The 20544-nt window shown below is 35.8% G+C and overlaps 1 protein-coding gene across 1 annotated transcript in view; it reads right to left on the bottom strand.

Moving 5' to 3' along the window:
• NEGR1 (neuronal growth regulator 1) overlaps positions 1–20544 on the bottom strand; it is an 888884-nt gene that overhangs the window by 297295 nt on the left and 571045 nt on the right. The window lies entirely within an intron of this gene.

Here is a 20544-nt window from a genome sequence, read left to right as displayed (position 1 = left end):
ATACAAGTCCTGAAAAATCACATTTCAGTACATACCAAAGAGAATTGGAAAATGATAGAATGATTCCCTTAAACAGTCTGTTTTCAAAAGTCAACTTTATTTTTGTTCTTATTCTACTCTCTTGCCAAAACAATTGTATTGCTATAGAAGTTAGAAAACTAGTAAGAAGACTCAATTTTATCTGGACAAAGCAAAAAAAAAAAAAAAAATTAGTTATGGTGTTCCAAATCCAAAATCTATGTCAATTAACAAAAAAATATTTTTCCTTTGAGCCCCCTTGTCTGAGCCAGCATCAGTCACTATACTGTTTGTCCTCAGGTAGCTATGATTTTGTTAATTGAAACCTGGAGTGTTTAGAATATATATGATTACATCATTTCTCCATTTTTACCTGGCTGCTCCTAAATTGTAGATAGGGAAGAGTTACACTTCTAAGATGATAGATGGATGATATGCTAATTCAGTTACACAGAGCTGAGTTTACAAAAGTAGCAATTACCCTCAAATCCATATTCTTAAAATATGATTTTATAACTATTTTTTAGCTCAACCTAATGCCCTAATCTGACTCCATACACTAATATAATATTGATTATCTATTGTTTCCTTCTTTTTATCTTATTTTCACCCTTACAATGAAGATTAGTTAGGTTTAAACATGTCTATAAAAACTATTAAAATATAGGGAGGACAAAATCCTTACTCACATCCAAGAATTTTTAGAGTGTAACTTGAATTATAAAGTAAAGGGATATTAAATGAAAATTAAAGTATGGGTAAAACTGATATACCATGACTAAATAACCTAGTTGGGCAGGTAAAATTAAGCCAATCATGTGTGAAAAGGTAAAAAGCTGTGAAACTTTGTAAAAACAAATTTATTAGGTTCTAATTTGTTTTCAATATTAAAATGTTACATGGACATTCCTATTTCACATCTATGGAATGTTTGTCCCTGGAAGGTGTGTGTGTGTGTGTGTGTGTGTGTGTGTGTGTGTGTGTGTGTAATTAGTGGTCTAAAACAGCACTGAAGGATAGCTTTTAGCTTTGAGTTTCTGATAGGGATCACAGGCTACGATAGGTCCTTTATAATCTGCTTTCTCCCTTCTCCTTAGTTCTTCTTTCTGCTGCCTGGATTCTTTATTCTTCAGTTCACCCTGATAACTTCTTTCTTCTTCCAGGGTCTCTGATTAAGCAGTATGTCTTCAGAGAAACTTTTCCCGATTTAGTCACTACTCAATCTAGTAACTCCATGTTACTTCCAAAAATACACCAAAAAAGCCTGCACATGGCATAAACATGTTTGCTATTACTTAGTTAACCATAAACTGCTTTTAAAATACTTCTTTCTGTTATACTATGAATTTTGTGACATAGAGGGTCCTGGGGGTGGCTCAGTCAATTGAGCTTCCAACTCTAGGTTTCGGGTCATGTCATGGTCTCAGGGTCCTGAGATAGAGCCTGGAGTCAGGCTCTATTTTCAGCGGAGAGACTGCTTGAGATTCTTTCCCTCTCCCTCTATCCCACTCCTGGTTGGTGTGTCCATGCTCTCTCTCAAATAAATAAATCTTAAAAAAAAAAAAAAATCTGTGTGAGGTGCCTGGGTGGCTCAGTTTTTTAAGTGTCTGCCTTCAGCTCAGGTTATAATCCTGGGGTCCTGGAATCCAGCTCTGCAATGGGCTCCCTGCTCTGTGGGGAGCCTCCCTCTTCTACCTCTGCTTGCTGTTCCCCTTGCTTGTGCTCTCTCTCTGAATAGATGAAATATTAAAAAAAAAAAATTCTGTGACTTAAAAGGTTACATCTTACCCTATATTTAATATGGTCTCTATGCATATTTGTTGACAATATCATTAAAGAAAAACAACATGATAGAAAGTCCAGAAAATATGACATTTCATTAGAAATTAATTTTCTTATTCAAACAATTGTTATCCATGACACCATAAATAAAAACAATATTTATCTTTTATTGACTCATTATGGGTAATATACCATGATAAATGCTTTTTTGTCTTTTTTAAAAGACTTATTTATTTATTTTTGAGAATGGGGGGAGGAGCAGAGGGAGAGAGAATCTAAAGCAGACTCCCTGCTGATTGTGGGGCCTGACTTGGGGCTTAATCTCACAATGCTGACATCATGACCTGAGCTGAAATTGAGTCAAACACTTAAGTGACTGAACCACCCAGCACTATGATAAATGCTTTTCATTATGAATTCCTCAGTTAACCTTAGATAAATGTATCAGGTAGGTTCTATCATATGGAATAAGATTCTATATGGTTAAAGAAGTTAAATATCTTGTTAATGGACCCAGTGTTGGATATGAAAGTCAGAATTCCAAAACCTACATGCCTGATCTGTATGCCACTGAAATGCTGATTAGTTTTCTCACTTATAAATGGTAATAATAAAAATGTTTATTTACTTCAAAAACTAAATTAGGCCATATATGTGTAATCCTTGCTTTCAGAACTATAAAGCATTATATGGATATTGATTTAATCTCTGAATTATCAGTTTTCCATAGCTGCCATAACAAAGGACCACAAATTTACTGGCTTAAAACCATACAAATTTATTATCTTACAGTTGTCTAGGTTAGAAGTCCAGAAGAGGTCCACGGTAACTAGAATAAAGGGTCTTCCAAGGATATTTGTGTCCTAATTTTTGGAGTCTGTGATTCTGTTAGCTTTCATGGAAAAAGGGACTTGGCAAACGTGTGAAGTACATTGTGATAAAGAGACTATGACGGAAGGCTCAGTCTAATCATATGAGTCTTTAAGTGTAGTATGTAGAAGAGTGGGTCAGTGAGATGTGACATGAGGAGTCACCACCGCTGACTTTGAAAACGAAGGAAGTGGAACACGAGCCAAGGAAAGCTGTGTCCTCTAGAAACTGGGAATGGCCCTCAGCTGACAGCAAAATATTGATTCTCCTCCAGAACTAAAAAGAGAACACAGCCTGTCAATACTTTCCTTTTAATTTGGTGAGACCAGTATCAGATTTCTGAACTACAGAAGTGTAAAATAGAAGTGTTTTAAGCCACTAACTTTGCAGTGATTTGTTACAGCAACGATATAGAATTAATTCAGGGCCTCTTTGGACTGTCAGCAGTGCAGGATTCCTTTCTGGAGGCTCATTTGGGGTGCTGGGAGAATTGTTTCTTGCTACAGTGGTACCGAGAACTCATTTCCTTGGAGGAAGGCCACTCCTAGCTTCTAGAGGTCCCTTCATTTTCTGCCTCATAGCCCCTTCCTTCATCTTCCAAGCCAGCAAATGGTGGGTTAAGTCCTCTCTCACTTTGAATCTTCAGGGCTTCTTCTCCAGGTGCATCTCTCTGAAGGACTCTTCTGTCTTCTCTTCTCCTTTTAAGGACTCCTGTGCTTCGATTGAGTCCATCTGCCTAATCCAAAATAATCTTCTCATCTTTAGTTCTTAACTTTAATCGCATCTACAAAGTCTCTTTACCATGTAAGGTAACATAGTCACAGTTTCCAGGGATTAGGACATGGATATCTCTGGGGCCATTATCCCGCCAACCGCATTTGTTCAGTAAACTTGACTTATTTTGCACATACAAATTGTGATCTGCCTAGAATTTTCAAAGACAGCAGGATAAGAAAATGTGTGGTTGAACTGATGCAGTTGCTGAGTTCATTCATACCTCTGAAAAATATGAGTGAACTTCAGAAAAATAAATTTAATTAAGATATTCTTTTGGAAGCTAATGCTTTTCAGGAAGACGTACTGCAAACCTAACAGGTAATGTGATTTGGGGAAGTGTTATTAGAGTACAGAAGTAGTGCAGTTTGAAGAAGCAATTAGAGGAGGGTGTATGGCAGATAAAATCATGGAAGCCACCTACTGAAATGATTGCAATAGGGGTTTCAGAAGCAAACACAAACAACCAGTAAATAAATAGCTTAGCATTTTGATTTGTTTTTTATGTATGTATAATAGTCCACCAGACGTTCCTTCCTGCCTGCCTGGCTCCTTTCCTTCCATTCAAATGACATTATTTGTGCCACAATCACTGACCAGTGAACAAAACTGTTTTCATTTCAAAGGGCTTATAATTTACAATGAAAACAAAAATATAAGCAGGCAATTTCAGTAACATGATAAGTATATTTGGAGTAAATATAGATACTATGCTGTCATAATTGTGCTGGTATAATTTCAAGAAAAAATTTGAAAAATGTGTTCAGGCCACGCATTCATGTAGTAGAAGGACTTGCATGCCTTTGAAGGAACGTGTCTGCCCTTTAACTTAAAGAATAATTATAATGCTATAAGTAAAAGAGTATAACAAATTTGAATATTAAATGAAACAAGATGGGATTGGGAGGGAGACAAACCATAAATGACTCTTAATCTCACAAAACAAACTGGGAGTTGCTGGGGGGAGGTGGGATTGGGAGAGGGGGAGAGGGCTATGGACATTGGGGAGGGGAGGTGAACCATAAGAGACTATGGACTCTGAAAAACAACCTGAGGGTTTTGAAGGGTCAGGGGTGGGAGGTTGGGGGAACAGGTGGTGGGTGATGGGGAGGGCACGTTTTGCATGGAGCACTGGGTGTTGTGCAAAAAGAATGAATACTGTTACGCTGAAAAAATTAATAAAAAGGAAAAAAATATACTATATTTTAAAAGAACTATGGGATTCTGCTCCCAGTTACATTAAAGAATAAAGATCAGACCTACCTCCTTGCCATAAGCCACTAGAGAAATGGATAGAATATATAAAACAACTCATTGCAGACACTGGACAACAGGCTGAACAATCCCTGAAGCAAACAAGGTGAACCCTACAACTGATCTCCATAACTTTCTATCTAGAGGCAATTTTCACCTCCCTGTGCCCAGTGATATTGTTGACTTTAGCAAAGAAAAGCTGGAATTCCGGCAGGCCACGGGGCCTGAGTGTTAGTAGTACAGAGTTTTAGAGAGAAGAACACATGGTAACAGAAAACCAACCAACCAACCAATCAAACAAAAGAACTACAGAAATCTACACATGCTTCCTTGTCTTTACTGCAGACGAGGCAATACATGCATAGGGAGAAATCCCAAACTGTTTGGGAAAGAATGACTGGAGAATTCGTAAGCTGAACAATTCCTAGAGCTTGAACAAGTTGGGGAGAAATTTGATCTCTGACCAGAATGGGCAGGCCTCTGTAATTATTCACTGAAGGCTCCAGAGGGCTTATGTCTTAGTAGTGGGACTTAAAAAAAAAAGCTGGAGCAAAGACTCTTTTAGACTTGCTTTTTAAAGCTTAAAAACCAGGGTTCAATGGCCCAAAATTATCTCTAAATTATACAGCTTAATGTAAGAAAAAGAAAAGACATTTTTAAAGGAATAAAATACACCCTAGACAACCAACAAGCTAACAACACAATGTTTAATATCCTGTTTAAAAAATTACTACATATTCAAATAAGCAGAAAACTGTGAACAATAACTAGGAGAAAAATCAGTCAATAGAAAGAGATCTAGAAGTGACAGAATTGATAGAACCATCAGACAAAGATGTTAAAACAGCCCCCACTATAACTATGTTCAAGTATTTAAGGTAAAGTGTGAATATAATGAGGAAAGAAATGGAAAATAGAAAAAAAAATAATCCAGTGAAAATTCTTGACAGAAACCCATACTATCTCAGATGAAATATTGATTGGCTAAAAATAACAGCAGATTAGGCACTAAAGAAAAAAAGATTAAACTTAAAAGCATAGCAATAGTATTTAGTATAAATCCAACCTGATATACTACATATGAGGAAAGAGAAATGACTATTTTTCAGACTAATCTGAAAATATAACCCAGTTGAAAATAGTACAACATCAGAATAAAAGTCTAAAATTGGTTCTGTAAACTTCAACATTAAGAAGCTAGAAAAATGACAAAACCTAAAATGAACAGAGTTCTGAAAATAGTGAAAATTAGCCAAGTCAAAAATGGACAATCAATAGAGAGAATCAATGAAACCAAAAGCTAGTCTCTCAAAAGATCTGAAAAGGATAAAACAACCAGACTGATAAAGAATAAAAAGAAAGACCACACAAGTCACCAACAGCAGAGATGAAAAAGAGGACATTACTATATTTATAAGAACAACTGAATGGCTACTAAGTAAATATTAAGGAAAAAAAAAAAAAAAACAACACCTACCATTTAACTCAAGAATTTAGATGACATGAATTTAGAAGACATGAATCTTCCAACTGATTTGAAAGAAAAGGTAAAATCTCAATATTCAATACACATTCAATGAAAAGAAATTGAATTTGTAATTTAAAAAATTACCAACAAAGAAAACTTCAAGATCATGTTTATTAAGATTTTAAGAAAAGAATAATACCACACATACAAAGTTTTCCTGAAAATGAAGGAGGAGGAAATTCCCCAGTTCATTTTATGAGGCTAGCATTATCCTTAATATCAAACTAAAGATGCCACCCCCCCACAAAACCTTATAAACACTGACACAAAAATATTGTGACAAATATTTAGTAAACAAATCCAGTAATATTTAAAATGATAATAGACCATGAGCAAGTGTGGTTTATCCCAGGTTTGAAAGGCTGGTTGTACAACTAAAAAAAATTAAACAATGTAATTCATTATATTAAGAAGAACAACAAAAATATACAAGTATCTCTAGGTAAATCATTGAAAAAATTCAATAGCCATTCAAGATAATAAAAGTTTTAGGAAACTGAGAATTGTATGGTACTTTCTCAATCTGATGAAAACTTTTATGAAAACCCTACATTTGACCTCATATAGAATGACGTAAGGGTAAACATTGTCTCATCCAAGATGAGGATCAAAGCAATACTGTCCACTCTGACCCCTATCTCATATCTTATACATAAAGTAACGTAGCAATCACCACTGACCTAAATGTGAATCACAAAACTGTAAATATTCTAGAAGAAAACAAAGGAGAGAATCTTTATGACCTTGACTTGGCCTAAGAGTTCTCAGATATGACACCAGGAGCACAAGCCATACAAGAAGATATTGATAAACTGGATTTCATCAAAAGTAAACAATGTTTGCTGTGCAAAAAGCACCATTAATTAGTGGCAAGCCACGTAATGGGTGAAAACTTTGTAAATTACATATTAGACAGAGGACTTGTATCCAAAATATATAGGAACTCTCAAAATTCAGTAAAAACATACCACCTAATAAAGAAATGGGAAAAAATTTAAACGGGTGTGGATACATGAGGACTCATTTGTCAAAACCCATAGAATTTTATACTACAAGAAGTGATTATTTGTGTAAATTTAAAGACAAAAGCCTACTGATGTACTACAACACATCCACTAAAATGGATAAATTTATAAGATTCACAATACCAAATATTAGTAAGAATGTAGAGCATGTAACACAGTTCTCTCTTAAGAAGGCACATCAAAATCCCTGTTTTCCAGTGCTTTCAGTCCTACAGGGAAGGCGAGAATTTTAGAAGTATTCTAATTTGGTTCTTGGTTAATCACATTTTAGAAGTTCCATAGAGGTGATGTGAATTACACCTCATTTTGCTATCTGTTGCCTTAGGATTTCAGCTGAAGGTTCCATTTTAGCATCTTATTATATTAGCTTCATGACCTAGGGCTTTCTGTGAATAATATCCTCTCTACTCCAAGCTCTGGCCAGAGAATAGAACTTTGACTTCTTTGGTGTTTAATTATTATTACAAGTTCACATACAGAAATAGTATTCATAAAAGATTATCTGAAGGAAATTCATTCATTTCTTTAGCTATTTAAAATTTTTCTTTTCAGAGTAAGCTGGTATATTAAAAAGCTATACACTTGGACTACTTTATTTTCGTTCCTATTGAATTTCCTTTACCAAACCTTGCTTTGGTGTTATCACGCCAGTCTTCATTGAGAGACAATATAAGAAAGGCCATATGAAACTTCCTATTACATTTTTATCAGAAAAGTAACTGAGGTCCTGCTGTTATAATCAATGTATCGCCTTTCTGAGGATCCATGGGAGAAATTCTCTGTGCATCTTAGTACTAGGAAAAGCTCTGTTTCTGACATCCTAATTTGCTTTGATATTATGATCCATGATCTTATAAACTGTTTCTCTTTTTTCTAGGCTGCTAGGAAATTTAAAGTCAAGATAAAGGAAAATATACTTTTGATGTCTCTATGCTTAATGGTGCTTTGAAGATTATTAAGTAATATGTGGACAGATCAGGACATCATAAATAAGAATAGCCAAAGCTATTTGGAAAATAGCTATATTACATATAATGGAACAGAACTGTGTTAGAATCAAATAGATTAGACGATTTCCTATTGGATATTACCATGGAGCCGTTGGATCTTACCTTGTGTACAAACAGAACTATTTGCTCAGCATACAGAAAACAAAGAAGCATGGTGTCTAATAGGAAAGCTATAATAACTGGGATGTCATCTCAAGATCATCAAACATCATTTAAGTGACTAAACATGGTGATGCTTCTAAGTCATTTAGCATCTTGAGGAAGTAGATATATACCCACAGTTATTACAAAATATATTCTTATGGATGGCCTTGTCAGAAAAAGAAAAGAGAAAAAAAATATATTTTATAACAATAAAAGAGAAGGAGGTAATTAAGACTGTGGGCTTCAGAGCAGATGCATTAGGTGTCAGTGATCTCGGTCAATTTTTAACTTTTCTCAGGGTCAGTTTTGTCATATACACAAAGAAAACGATATTGACTTCAGGGGCTATTATGAGCACTGAATGTAAGAATATGTATAAAAGTGGGACACTGGGCGGCTCAGTTGGTTAAGCGTCAGACTCTTGATTTCGACTCAGGTCAAGATCTCAGGGTTGTGAGACCTATCAGCCCTGCATCAGGCTCTGCCCTGGGTGTGGAGCCTGCTTAAGATTCTCTCTCTCCCTCTCCTCCTGCCCCTCGCCCCACCTCTCTCTCTTCCTCTCTAAATAAATAAAAAATAAATAAATAAACAAAAAGGTTAAAATAAAAAAAAGAATATGTATAAAGCCCTGTGCAAAATCCCAATAAAATTAAAATGAATATATATATATTTAAAATATTTTATTTTATTTATTTGAGAGTGAGGAGAGTAAGAGAGAAAGCACAAGCGGGGGAGCAACAGAGGGAGAGGGAGAAGCAGGCTCTCCACTGAACAGGGAACCCAACGTAGGGCTGGATCCCAGTATCTGGGGACCATGACCCAAGCTGAAGGCAGACACTTAACCAACTGAGCCACCCAGACACCCCAAATGAATATTTTTATTGATAAAAATTATTAATAAAAATAAAATTAAAACTATGATGTATTTTCAGTGTGTAGAGTGTTTGTATTTAAGAGATAAGAATTATGTTGTCAGGTCTCACAACAAAATTTGATTTTGTTAACCAAAGTCTATAGAGCCAGAAAAGCAGTTTAATAGTTTAAAGAAAAAGACACAACACCTATGTCTATCCCTGTCAGGTAGGGATCTGATTCACTCAGCATTGTACTAACAGATCCTTTCTGTCATTATGCAGTTTGGATTATGTGACTATTTTTCTGGCCTCTCTATATTTGGTGGTTTGAGATGGATTTTCCCTGGAAAACAAGTTATTTCTTTTGTAATGGCAAGTTTAGTCATTATTTGTTCCTTTCAAAATTTAAACAGGAAAAAAAAAAGGAACATGAGATAACATACTGTACTTTACTGGGGAAGAACTGCCCCTCTACCTCCTTCCCAGCCCTAACCCTAACACACATACTCTCTTCTAGAGGGATAAATTACAAAAGAGAGTGCTTGCAAAGCAACTGGCTGTTACTATTTATATGGTTGTTTGCAACTAGGCTCTGTTCTGACCAGGTTGAATCCATTTCTTGCTATGTATTATTTACAGATCTATGAACAGAGCCATATGTTACTGGCCTGCACCATGTGAAACCTCTATTATGTTCCATTTGAAAGTATTGTAACTTACCTGAATGAACTCGTCAACATAGGCTATAGTCTAATAAAACTATCTTCTCCAAGTGACAATAGCTATAGTTATAGAAGATTCAATCGGGTATGAGGAAATACTGCTTACACTTCCACTGTGCCTGTAACTCACTGTATGGCTTTATCTATATGTCCCTCGACAGATTTGTTCCTTATTTTTGCATCTGCAAAACAGGAATTATTTTGTTCCTAGAGTCACTCTTGTTGAGTAAACTCCAGTTATAGACACTCTTTATTTTCTGTCATGTGGAACAGCCCAGTGTCTATATAGGTTTGCAGAACTAATCTTAATTATGTGCCATAACTCTCCTGAGTGTATATGTATTTTTTAATTTTTTCATCAAAGCTAAAGACTTAACCTACCACTATTTTTTAAAGCTGTGCTTAATATGAAATAGTACTGTGTTCCAGAAAAAAAAAATCTTCAACAGATGTTTTTAGCAAACATTGTTGAATATTATGGGCTGAATAGCGTAACCCCCAAAAGTCATACATACTTTGACATCCTAACTTGCAGTGTTTCAGAACGTGACCCTATTTGTGGATAGGGTCTTAAAAGCAGTGATTAAGTTAAAATGAAGGGCCTTGAATCAAAATGACTGGTGTATTAAAAAATGAAGAAAGAAGGAAGATGCTGTGAAGGCACCAGGAAAAGACAGCCATCTACCAGGCAAGGAAAGGGGCTGGAAATAAACCCTCCCTCAGATGCCACAGAAGGAGCCACCTTTGTCAACACCCTGATCTTGCGATATACATTTCTGTTGGTTAAACCACATAGTCTGAAGTACTGTATTATGGCAACACTAGCAAACAAATACAGATGGCATACAAAGCAGTAAAGGCAGATCTTGTCTACTCAGGGACATTAATTATATTTAAAATGCTTGAAATTCAATGGATTGCCTCTTATTATTGGTAGACTTTTCATCCTGATTTTTATAAATTCTAAATATTTGTTTCACTTATTTATCCTCAAATAACACATAAAGTATCACAGGATGCATGTAAGGGCCTGTCATTTTTTAAAACACTTGTGGTATGTAAAAAAAAAAAAAAATCAAAGCAGTAATCCTTTCATTATTCTTTTTCTGTCCCTTTTATATGCTTCTCTCTAATCTATTCTTATACTCCATTCTCTTCCCAGTAAGCTAGGTATCCCTTTCTGTGTGTTTAAGAGTATGCCTATTTGTTCCAATCCCTTGATCTCTTTTACAGGACTTCATAAAAAAAATCCATAAGATTTTCTGTTATGAGCAAAAAATTACTGCTTACTTCATATTTGGGTTGGTATTGGGAAAAGGGATAAAGTAAGAATTTGAGTTACAAGATAGCACAGAAAAGAGTTTGAGGTAATAAAATTGTGCCACTCTCAGGGGAAAGAGTTCTAAAGTCCTTCATGGTTTTGCCCCAAACATGTCCAAACTTTGCTTTCAGTAAAAGTATTGATTGGACCAGCCCTTTTTGAAGGTGAACCAACATGATATATAAGGTTTAATGAGAAGGGTCTATTCTTAACTCCCTACTCCCCCTGCAGCCATCAACTTAGAAAATTTTGGAATTCAAATGTTTTCATTTATTAATACATAAAAATATTCAATACATTCTTTAAATTAAAGCACGAGAGGTAACTGGATGGAAGAATGATAGAATGAAGCAAGAATAAATATACAAAGTAATGCATTGCTTGGTCTTTCCAGTTTGACCATCAGTGCATTTCTCTGCCAACCCCAATACTCTCTGCCCTCTTCTTGCTGGATCTGGAATTGACATCGAAAAGTAGAAGCAAAACAATTACTATCATCATCTTCAGGGGACCTCAGGGGACCTCAGGGTACTAGTGATGGAGAAACCTTCTATAAACATTGCATTCCCTTATCTTTCCAACATTTCTGGAAAGACTAGATAGATCCCGCTATTTTTGAAATGTCAAGACCAAAGTGAGAAAGGCAGAAACTTTAGAGGACTTAGAATTCAAAAAATTCTAGTTTTACAAAATATAATATCATGAACCCATAAGGGAGCATGTGCTCAATCTGATGACATATCTCATATCATGCTTATGGACTAAGAAGAAAGCCAAGCTGAAAAGGTCATTGTGATAAAGATATACAATGGGACATACTCATTCTCCTTTTGATTATTAGATATTACTATAGGATTATAAGAGAAAATAAGAAGAAAATGATAACTGTATGGAAGAAAAAGTGAATGCAGAGATGACAGACATCCAATAGCAATTAAATGGTTTTTTTTAAATAACAATGCAAGTTTTTCTATTGTACAGCATTGAGACAGTATATGGAAGGCTATATTAGTTGATGATTAGAATATATAGGTTCAGTGTAAGTGATCTATTAACTGTATCTATTAACTCTATTATCTATTAACTCAATCAATGCTACCTCTACACAAAAAGAGGAAAATAAAACTCTTCTGAAGCCATAAATTTCTGTGTCTACATAGCTAAATCAGAGAGTAGTGTATAAACAATCCATGCATGTGCATGGGTGATGGGCTAAAGGGCATCAAACTATCAAACATATCAAACATAAAGTCACTGCTGGCTTTCCTCTTCCCTAAAGTTCCCATCATTATCAATTATTCTTTTATTTGAAGACTTTTTTTCCCTTGGAAACTCTTGTTTAAATTGCAAACACTTAACTAAGAAACAAAACATATAAACCTAAAAAAAAAAAAAACAAAAAAAAAAAAAACAAAAAAAAAAACCATATAAACCTATCAGTACCTATTTCTTTAAGGGGCCTAAAGTCAAGTCTCACTCTACTACTCTGTAAGTCTAAACAAATCACCTGAGCTCATTTCAACATCCATGATTTTTGTCTTTGGTATATTTGTCATGCCAAAGCAGCTATTTAGAAAAGGAGGTATTGGCAAAATATGTGGAGGGGTGCCTGGGTGGCTCAGTTAATGATCTCAGGGTCCTCGGATCAAGCTCCATGTTGGGCTCCCTGCTCATCAGGGAGCCTGCTTCTCCCTCTCCGTCTGTCCCTCCACCCTGCTCGTGCTCTCTGTTTCCCTCTTAAGTAGTGGGTTGGGCCTCTGCCTTCGGCTCGGGTCGTGATCTCAGGGTCCTGGGATCGAGTCCCGCATCGGGCTCTCTGCTCCGCGGGGAGCCTGCTTTCTCCTCTCTCTCTCTGCCTGCCTCTCTGCCTGCTTGTGATCTCTCTGTCAAATAAATTAAAAAAAAAAAAAAAAATAAAGTAGGAAAAAAAAAAAGTAGAATCAGGTTTGTTTGTTTCAAAAAAGCTACTAGATAGATGTTTTCACGATGCCCAAACATCCAGTTTTGTCATACCCTGCCAAAATGAGGGCACCATTATTCACAATCCTTGCTTCCAGTGAACTCATTGCCTGCAGGAAATCAACAGTTAAAACTATTACCTTTACTTAGAACAGTGAGGTCAATAGTCATTTCTTCAGAGAAAACAGCTGCTGGTACTGCAATAGCCTTCCAAATATAACAGGTGGAAGCAAGTCAGATTAGATAAAAGTGTTAATTTATTTATAGCTCAACAGAGGAGAAATCACAGATGCAACAAGTTTGCACATTTAAACACAAATCATTGACCCTGCCAGAGATTTAGGAAAGTAGATTTATTTCACAAGCTATGAAAAGAATTTTACTAAAAAATCATGGGTGCTTGGCAACTTTCCTTCCCTGAAGATTTCTGGTATTCATGTCATTTTTCATTTTTAAAACTTATAGAAAGTTGATTGTCCTGTCTTAGAGTCTCAAAACATACTCTGAGGAAAACATGTCTTCAGCCAATGATGGAGGTCATTGCAGAAATACTCCACAAGTCATACAGAATGCTTTCAAAGGAAGCGTTCAGTAGCATCAGTCATTCAGTAAATACTTATTGACAAAACATTCCCTGCCAGCCATTACTCTAAGAGCTGGGAATATAAAGATGAACAAGACACCTAACATTCCTATTTCTGTTGGACTTTCAGTCTATCAAGGTGTAACAAATGAAATAAAAAATAAAAAATTAAAAAATTAAAAAATAAAAAAGTGAGTACAGAAGAGAATACTAGATAATCTATATATGATGATATAGATATATATATCTATATATATATGATATATATGATGGAATTAAAATAGAGCAAGATTTCTGAAATTTAGCACTGCTGCTATTTAGGTCCATGGGATTCCTTCTGCGGGAGGGTGCTGTCCTGTACACTGGAAGATGATTCGAGCCTCCCTGGCCTCTAGCCACTAGACACCCTATCTCCAATGCTTTCCCACACATTTCCAAAGGTCTTGGGGGGCTATGTTGTTGCCAGTTGAGAACCATGGAAGTAAAGGGATATGATAGTGACTACCTAGTCACTGGAAGAATGGGATTTGATGGTCCTGAAAGGCCATTTAAGCTGAGACTTTAATGACGGAGAGGAGCCATCCATGTAAAGACTCAGCAGAGAACGATCCAGGCAACAGGAATGGTTAGTGCAACAGCTCCAAGGCAGGAACAAGACAGTGCAGGTTTGAGCGATAGAAAGAATGCCACTAAGGGGAAGAGAGGTATGAGATGAGAATGGAGAATAGAAGTTGGTTCACATATGGTTTTCCTACAGGTAAGGAGTTTTTATTTTATTCTGAGTATAGGGAGGTGGCTTTGGAGGGTTTTTAATCAATGAAGCGAGGATATTAGCTGACTGAGGCTTAAAATAATCTCTCTGGCTTCTGTCTGGAAAATGAATTGAGGAGTCATAAGTAGAAGATGGAAGACTAGTTAGGAAGTAACAAAAGCAGAAACCGAGGTGATAATGGTTTCAATTATCTGTAAACATATTTTTTTAAAATAAGACTATTTACAGAAGCATGACTGACATTTACGCACTTCACGTTTGTTCTCATACCCTTCTTTCATGCATAGACCATCTTTTCTTTCCTATTTTCAGACATACAATATATTACCCTATTTTCATAAGTATTATACACAATTTTCCATTCATTAATTTATTTATAAAACACTTATTTTATTAATTATTTACTGGATAAAGTTAAGTTGCATTAAGGGATTTAAGAAATAAAATATGATCATTGTCATTAGGAGCTAACTTTTCACTTGTATAATGTTTCAATGATAATACATTATTTGTTTCCTACTGAGAAAGATCTTTTAGAATTCGCTTATCTTGTCTGCATGACAACAAAGAATAATAGGAATAGATGGCCACTAAAGTTAGATAGATTTTTTTTTTTTTTTTTTTGGGAAACTGGTCTTGGGCAAATACTTTTAACAATGCCTGATTTATTTAATTAACTATAAAACACAGGAACTATGTGTTTTGCATGGTATTGTATCAATTATGAGAAAAAAATTGGTCATTTAATGCAATTTTTAAAAATTTTTAACAGCTTTATTCAGATATAACTGTCATAATAAATTGCACACATTTAAATAGAATTGTATATGTTTTAACATATGAATACCCTCTAAACCATCACTACAATCAAGATAATGAACATATCCATTGTCCTCAAAAATTGCCTCTTGAAATTTTGTAATCCATCCCTCCAGCTCCCCCAGCCCCCTGGACTCCCATATCCAGGCAACCACTACTTCTCTGGTCATCGTACATTAGTCTATATGTCCCAATATTTTATATAAATAAAATCATACTCTTGCTTGCACAGTTTCTGACAAAAATAATCTGCTGTCCTTGTCTTTGTTCCTTTACTTACACTGTATCTTTTTTTTCCCTCTGGCTGCTATTAAGATTTTTCTTTTTGCTTGTTTTTAGCAATTTATGATGTGCCTTGGTATAGTTATTTATTTTCATATCTCTTGGGTTTGGATTTCATTGAACTTTGGTATCTGGGTGTGGTATCAAAGAAAGATCTTTGTCCTCGATTCCTAGAACAGAGCTCCTAAGACTTTGAAACTTCCTGGGTGATACAGGTGACAGGAGCATATTTCTAGTGAACTGACTCTCGATGGGCCCCTAGATTTCTTTAGGATGGGAGTTGGTCATCAGAAAGTCCAAAAATTGATTAGAAGTCTAGAACTTTTCATTCCATCCCCCCAAACCATCTCCCCAGGGGACCAGGGCCGGAAATTGAATCAATCACCAATGGCCAATGATTTAATCAATCACAGCAACATAATGAGAATTCCATGAAAACTCCCAAATGATGGGGTTCAGAGAGCTCCCAGGGTAACAGATGCATCCATATGCTGAAAGAATGGTATACCCCCAACTCCATGGGAACAGAAGCTCCTATGCTCAGGATCCTTCTGGATTGGGCCCAATGTACCTTTTTAATCAGGCTGTTCATTTGTATCCTCTATAACCAGTAAACATAAGTATATTTCCTCTCTAAATTTTGCAAGTTGTTCTAGCAAATTGTTGAATCCAAGTGCATTAGAACCCCCAATTATAGCCAGTCATTCAGATGAACTGGTGGCCTCAGATTTGCAATTGGTGTCTGCAGCAGAGTGGGAGGCAGGGGTTGGGAGGAGAGGGAGTTTTGTGAGACTGACCCTTTAGCAGCTGACCCTAACTTCAGGTGAACAGTGTCAGAATTGCACTAACTTGTTGAGCGTCCAGTCGGAACTGCAGAAGTGGTGTGGGACAAAACACCATTTCTTTGATGTCAGGGGAAAATAAACTTCTAAGTCTACAGTTTTCACCAAATTTGGAAAAAATTTCCCTAAGGTTCTCAATCTTAAAAATTATCCCTCACTCCTCTCCTTTGGGGAAATCTAGTTACATAAAGATAGGTTATTCAAAGTTTTCCCACAGTTTATCAGTCCTATCTTCATTTTAAGAATTCTATTTTCCCTGTTTCATTTTGGATAGTTTCTATGGCTATATATTAATTTTATACATACTTTCTTATAAACTCTAATCTACTTTTAATTACACCTAGTGTTTGTTTTTTCTTTTTCTGCATGACACATTGTAGCATTAGTCTTTAGAAGTTCTTTTTTCATTTTGTTTTTGTTTTTAGGTTCCTTTAAGAAATATGGGTAGATGATTACTTTCGATGTCTTAACTTTTTACACATATGGAATACAGACATAAAACTGTTTCAATGTCTTATTTTGGTAATTCTAACATTTGTGTCAGATGAGTTTTGATTGGCTGATTTATCTCCTCATGTTGGGTTATAGTTTTCTGCTTATTTGCATGTCTAGTGACTTTTTCACTGAGGAATATACGGTGTCAATTTTACTTAATCACTTAGTGGATATTTTTGTATTTCTATAAATATTCTTGAGCCTTGTTCTTGGATACATTTAAGTTACTTGAAAACATGTTGGTTTTTTCTAGTCTTAAAGATTTTTTTAGGTGGGACCAGTACAGTGTTCAGTCTAGTATCAACTATTTCCACTATTCCAGGCCCTGTTACCTTTAATTCTTTTGGATGATTCTTTCTCCAGCCTGAACTCAAAGTCTGCTGAGCTAGTGTTTCTACTCCCTCTCTATCATTTTCCTTCTCTCCTTTTCTCCCTCCCTGTCCTGCTTCTTCCCCCCGCTCCACCTCCCTACTTTCTTTTTCAGGTTCCTGCTTTAAGGTACTCTGTCCAGTTGAATCTCACCATCTTTCTTTACTTGGACTCTACTTCATCTCCTCACCTCTGTGCACAAGTCACACTCTGCTTGGGTTTCACTTTCTTACACACAGCCCAGTTAACATCTCAAAGCAGTGAACTGGAACAACTGCTAGGCTTTCCTTTTCTATTTTTTGTCTCTGAGGAATCACTGTTCTTCACTGTCCAATGCTCAGCACCTTCCAAACTGTTGTTTCATTTATTTTGCCATTTTTGGGGTACATCTTGGAAAGAGGATATCTGGTGTCTATGACTTCTTTTTTAGAAAAAATTTTTTTTAAAGATTTTATTTATTTATTTGACAGAGAGAGAGATCACAAGTAGGCAGAGAGACAGGCAGAGAGAGAGGAGGAAACAGGCTCCCTGCGGAGCAGAGAGCCAGATGCGGGGCTCGATCCCAGGACCCTGAGATCATGACCTGAGCCGAAGGCAGCGGCTTAATCCACTGAGCCACCCAGGCACCCCAAGTTCCCAAACTCTGAAAACACATTTTTAAAAAGCATTTTATTTATTTATTTATTATTATTATTTTTTAAATATTTTATTTATTTGACAGAGAGAAATCACAACTAGGCAGAGAGGCAGGCAGAAAGAGAGGAGGAAGCAGGCTCCCTGCAGAGCAGAAAGCCCCATGTGGGGCTCGAGCCCAGGACCCTGGGATCATGATGTGAGCCGAAGGCAGAGGCTTTAACCCACTGAGCCACCCAGGCACCCCTTAAAAAGCATTTTAAATTCACTGCCACATTTTCCAAAATACTATCAATAGATAATTAACATCCATAATTATTTACAAAAGTCACAAAATGTAATTAAAAATTCTTTCCAATATTCACAAACATCTGTTTTAATTTAGTGTTAGTAGCCAAATTGTTTGGCATTTAACTCTGAGTCTTCTTTATCCATCCCGACTAACAGATTTCCATAAGCACATATGCTGCGGGTATACAGAAGCTCTGATCTCCTCTCTCTCTCTCTTTCTCAAAATGACTGTGTGTCTATGTGTCTCTGTGTCTCTCTGTGTGTGCTTTTTATAAAGAAATGACCATGGAAAAGAAAGGGAGAGATCAATAGCAAGTAAGAAGTGGTTTCATTTAGTCGTTATTAGGCTTTTTATTCAATTTTTTTCTATTAAGCATTGAGGCTCAGAAATCAAGAGAAGAAAGTACTGAGATTTTGTTCTTAGATGGATTTGTGATTTCAGCAATTTAAAGGAGATAATTTTTATGAACAAGATGATGTAAGTCAGAAAAGTAAATTCTCTATGATGAATTTTATGTAGAATTTATTCTACAGACTTTCTCATTTTTTAAAAAAGATTTTATTTATTTATTTGACAGAGAGAGACACAGCAAGAGAAGGCACACAAGCAGGGGGAGTTGGAGAGGGAGAAGCAGGCTTCCTGCTGAGCAAGGAGCCTGATAGGGAACTCGATCCCAGCACCCTGGGATCATGACCTGAGCCAAAGGCAGATGCTTAACAACCACCCAGGGTCCCCTCTTCTCATTTTTTTTAACCAACATCTGACATATTTGTAGAATAAGATGCATAGAACCCAACTCTGAGCATTGCCTTCAAGGAACTCTGTCTGTTCAGGAAGGCAGTACTATCAAATGGCCAGCACTGCATGATCTCACAATGGTGGGATTCAACTCCCTTGATTAGCATTGAGGGTAAGGAACACTCACTCTGATATCTCAAATCATACTTGCCAAAAAACACGTGAGTTCATTTTTTTAAAGCAGAGGTAATGTATAATGTAGATTTTATATATTACATATATATTTTTTCCTCCCACGTATATATATACACACATTACACACACACACGTACACACATACACATATGTTACTGTTAATGGAAGTATTGCTAATTAGAAGTAATTCTTTTGGTAAAAACAATAATGCAAATGGGAAAGGGTAATTTCGTCAGTAAGAACTGTGGAGACATGAGTTCCCTTTTTCTTCATACAAATTTAATTTAAAATAACAACCAGTGAAGCAGGCAAAGCTGGACTTGCCTAAAATGATGGTTACAGTTATATTCCTTTGTAGAAAAGATACAAGATTGACACAACATTTTCATATACAGGATCTTCTGAAGACCAGGGCTTTCCTAGCACATAACCATTACATAAAACTGGTATAAAATTATTGAAATCTATTTTTAAGGTGGTTTAAAGTTTTGAAGTAGTACTTCTATGAAAACTTGATATCTGCCCCCATTCACGAAGGGTCAAAGGGAAGAAAAAGGGGAAGAATCAAAAAGCATGATCACTTATTAGGCTTTTATTTACACTTTAATTGTGAAGATATTAATTAATTTAAATTAAAGTCTCAAGTTTTTATGATATTGGTGCTTATCAGCAACGAATGATAAAATATTTATATTTCATCAGTATAAATAAATTGAAGATAACATTGATTTTATATCAAAGACCTGGGCTCAGTCAAAGTGTTCAATTTTATACTCATCAATTACCACCTTTAATTGATTAGTGACACATTCAACATACATTACGGGGTGTCTTTTTTCTTCTAGCTTCCATGTTATACACTCGAAATATAAAGCATGAAAAAAGTGTTTGCTTAATTAATATGCTTGTTCTTCTGCTATACTGCAGATGTTTTGTCTTTAGCCTAATACTTGGTAATTTTAGAGAGACGTGGGAGGAAAATTTAGTGTGACATTCTTTCACCAAAAAGTAAAAAAATTGGGTATCAATTGCATAAGATTGCATTTCATAGTTCTTTTTAAAGCTATTTGCATTGGCATTGGTAAAACAGTGTCTCCTGCTAGTTAGCTGCAAAGCTCTCTGAGGACACAGTGCTTTTAGATGAAATCAAGTTTACTTTTCTAACACTTTTTGAAGATTTGTGAATTTTGTAGTATTAATATGTATTTATATGACTAATACATAAACACTCAGGAACGGTGAATTTTCTCTTTATTTCTATTG

The sequence above is a fragment of the Meles meles genome, chromosome 1 (genome assembly GCF_922984935.1).
Source record: "Meles meles chromosome 1, mMelMel3.1 paternal haplotype, whole genome shotgun sequence".
In the NCBI taxonomy this organism is placed as follows: Eukaryota; Metazoa; Chordata; class Mammalia; order Carnivora; family Mustelidae; genus Meles; species Meles meles.
This window is presented reverse-complemented; position numbering and strand designations above follow the sequence as displayed.